At 33.6% G+C, this 4110-nt stretch overlaps 2 non-coding genes across 2 annotated transcripts; both read right to left on the reverse strand.

Annotated features, from left to right (window-relative positions):
* Positions 1-2899: 2899 nt before the first annotated feature.
* Positions 2900-2972, reverse strand: Trnaa-agc (transfer RNA alanine (anticodon AGC)). The gene has a single exon. It is a non-coding gene; the product is annotated as a tRNA-Ala (tRNA).
* Positions 2973-3489: 517 nt separating this feature from the next.
* Positions 3490-3562, reverse strand: Trnak-cuu (transfer RNA lysine (anticodon CUU)). The gene has a single exon. It is a non-coding gene; the product is annotated as a tRNA-Lys (tRNA).
* Between the last annotated feature and the right edge of the window lie 548 nt (positions 3563-4110).

A 4110-nucleotide genomic window follows, 5' to 3' on the forward strand; every position in this document is an offset into this window, starting at 1 on the left:
TCCAAACTTGCGGGCTAACTGCTGTATAGCATTATCCAGCATGACGCCATCTTTGTCCTCCAGGCCAACTATCTCCACATTCTTCTCTTTCTCTTTAGTTTCCAACCATGTTACCCGCTCTTCCAGAGCCCGATTGCATGTCTCCAGGTGGTTGTTCCTATGCTCCAGTGTCTTTATTCTGTTGTTCGATTTGTCCCGATCCTCTATAAGTTCTTGACATTAAAAGCACCCTCACATATGCCTTTACAACGGGATATATTATCGCTTTTGATTTTAGCTAACGATAATTTGCACTCCTTACACTGCACCATCATCAAGGTCTTTTTATACACTTCACTAACGTTATTACGCGGATTAAACAAATATTAATTTTTATACACTGCAATCCGAATACACGTGTTTGTGTAGGTAGATAATTAGTACAGCGCGTTATCAATGTATCGTCCGCTCGGTAGGAGCTCGGCCGGCTGACTGATATATGACATATTGAGAAAAATTATAGAAGGTAAAAGAGAGAAAAGAAGACCTAGAAGAACATGGAGTAAAGATATTAGGGATTGGACCGTTACCAAGAACGCCGCCACTCTTTCTAGAACGGCAAAAATCTGAGAAAACTTTCGCATGATGATCGCCGACATCCGATAGGATAGGGCACCATCAGAAGAAGATGACAGTTCTGTCAACTCTTTTTTGATTTGAATTTAAAAATATAGTTATAGAAATATGTTTTCGCCGTATTTTTGTTACTTAAATAATACATCTCTAAATACAAAATAAATGTGCTTAACTTTCATCATATGTCTACAAACATTTTACGTGACAACTAATCCATATATTAAAAAAAAAAAACATTTTTGGTACAAGCTTTTATCGCTGACTGTACAGAATAAGTTTGCGTTGTTTTGTCACAGAGTTCCCATGGACACCTTCTGTCTCCATCATCAGATCAGCTCCATGTTACCATAATATTGCATTGTCATCGGATTTACATATGTACCTATGCAAAATTTCAGCTCAATCAGAAATCAGGAACTGAGTCAAATTTAGCTTTCAAAATTTGACCCACACTAACTAACATAGTCAGTTAAATAAAAGTAAAATAACTGTAATAACGACCATCATACGAATCGAGAGGTGATACATATTTTTTTACATTCTGATCCTAGGAAAAACGGCAACTATGATTCTAATTATTATAATAATTAAGAAAAAATATTATAGGTAGCATTTTTAAACAGCTGTTTTCCCGTCCATACAACGCCTACAATATTTCTACAAGCAAATTCACAGACTAGATATTTCTAAATATCAATTCATCCGCCAAATATTACCCCAAATAATTATTCTACTTTTGATATTTGTTATTAACTACCCGATGAACAGCTAGCATCAAATATGCAACACAGCAACGCACGAGTACCATAGGAATAAAGCGATTTTCAAATTTCGAACGCTCGATTTCTTCACTCGAAAATGTGTGGAAAACAGCGAAATGCTATTTTTGAAATAAGAGTGATAGAAATTGGGAATCTAAAGGTATTGACCACTCGTTTACAATTCTATTAGTATAATTTATTTAAGTGCTACTTTCCGCACTGGTGCGGGAATGAGCACTTTCCGTGCATATGTCGAAACTTTAAAGAGCCATATGTACTGTAAAACGTTGTACGATACACGTGCGAATAGGTAATTCGCAACGCAACTCGTGTCGATTTAAAACACTCTCTTCGGTCATGTTTTAATTTATCACCACTCATTGCGAATTTCCCTTTTTTCTGCACTTTTATCGTAAATAACTATTTTATTAATTAGTGGAGAACGGAAGAACACGAAATCGAGCGATCGAAATTCAACACTTTAGCTGTCACTGTATAATTCATGCTAACTATAGATACGTAAGAGTTCAAACATCTCAATTGCAACTTCAGCTCATACAATCGTTATGATATTATGGTTTTGACTATAAACTCAGCGAACAATGAGGCAAAACTTCACTTTAATCTACTGTCTCCGAAGCTACCAACTTTGCCCTCTATCGACTCCATATTTTGGCATAAATTCAAAGTTTTCAGCGCAGATATTCGGAATGGCAAACTATGTAGGAAGCCAAAATAGTTTGGTAAAGGATTGCGTTCTGCGCCATCTAGCGGCGGATAGCTTAAATACTTGCCGCCGGCGGTAGCTGATTTATATAAATTGCTTATTGAGGTTATAAATAATTCTGTTATAATAATTAAATGCATTCTTAATATTCTTATACCATTACCATACATCATTATAGTATGTAGTAACATTTAAGTATTTAACACTGTAACATCTGTGCTAATGGCCCTTGACATAGCGAATGTCAATTTTTCCGTCAAAATGTCAATCCGACCAAACGAGGGCCATTGGCCGTGACACCTGTGATAATAATAGATTTATAGATAAGATAAAATAAAACGTTTTACAAGGTTTTTTTTTATATTAAAAAAAAGTAATGTAAGCTAGTTCTTTTGATGCTACCTTAAATTTTGTCTTTAATAAAATATTTATAATACTCGTACTACCCCTAACTGTATTAATTTTCTATATTCTTAATTTAATAAATACAGTTTTACCGGAGTTGAGTCGTTTTGAACCGCATTACTTAGGACAATTAATTATTTTCTTTAAAAATCACCAACAAACAAGTATTTTACATAAATATCCATAATATAACATATCAATATTACAGACTCCTAGCAAGCAGTTTGCAAGATTAAAAATACCTGTACGCATTGCAACCGGATTATCTCATTCGCACTTGGCTAAACCGAGAGTGTAGATACAACAATTCTTCTATTGTACTTTTTAATATTATTTCAACACGAATAGCTCTAGACTCAAGGTAAAAATAAAATTTAAAAAGGAAAAAGACTGGAGGTGCGGGGTATCGATCCCCGTACCTCTCGCATGCTAAGCGAGCGCTCTACCATCTGAGCTACACCCCCGGATGAGTGCCATGACGAAATTAATGTTTAGTAGCCGTAACTTCATTAAGTTTGATGACGTAATCTATATATTCATATAGTTTTGCACGTTGTTTAGAGAATGCAAATAATTGTTATAATAAGATTAATAAGCAGTTATACATATGTATAATGAAACCTTAATATTAACTTTAGAAATAAAATAAGTAAGTAGCTACTATAAATAATTAATAATTCACAAGCTTTGAATCTTATCTAATTTGACGATTTGTTGAAGTATAATGTGTAACAGCGCAATAAACCCAGTTTACACTAATATTTATTTTATTTTTTATAGATTTATCATATACTTAAATAGCTTCTCATTATTCGCATAAAAAGTTAACGATCTAAATGAAGTTCAATGTGAAAATATTTACCGCATTAACAAATAACAATGTTAGTATACTTGAAAATTTTAAAATACTTTGAATTAATAATAATAATAATAATACACGAAAACAAAATCAGTTTCTCATTCAAAAACACAAAATATTTTCGCCCAACGTGGGGCTCGAACCCACGACCCTGAGATTAAGAGTCTCATGCTCTACCGACTGAGCTAGCCGGGCTGTGCGTGCAGTAGCGAAATAGTTAATTAGGTTCTACTAGTTAGTGCAAGTGGCCATGGATCGTGGAAGCAGATACTCAAACTTTAATACAGTAGGTATTTTTACTTTATAATATTTTATATTCTTGATAATGTGAATGGTTTTTGTTTTATGATTATTTCTGTGATAAATTTTTTTTTTTTGATGACAACTTGATCTAATGACTAAAATAGTTTTTTTTAATAAAAAATCAAAATCAATAAGTACCTGAAGCCAATGTCAACTGAACAATTTCCCAATCCAAAACTAAATAAAACAGTCCTCGAAAATTCCTTCCAAATTAACTTTAATTCAACTTCGAACGCCAATTAGTGACAGTTTTTAGAAAAAAAAACAGCTTTTTTAACCCTTCTGGAACTTTAAGTACTCGCTAACTAGTTGAAACCGGCTGAAACCGGTTCGACAGTGGGGACTTTGTGCTTTTGAGGCATGTCATTGTGATTTTAATTATTGCTGTTTCATGTTTAGGTATTTTTTGCCGTTAGATTTGTGAAAATGTTCACAGCGCT

This window comes from Cydia pomonella, chromosome 26, assembly GCF_033807575.1.
Source record: "Cydia pomonella isolate Wapato2018A chromosome 26, ilCydPomo1, whole genome shotgun sequence".
Classification (NCBI taxonomy): domain Eukaryota; kingdom Metazoa; phylum Arthropoda; class Insecta; order Lepidoptera; family Tortricidae; genus Cydia; species Cydia pomonella.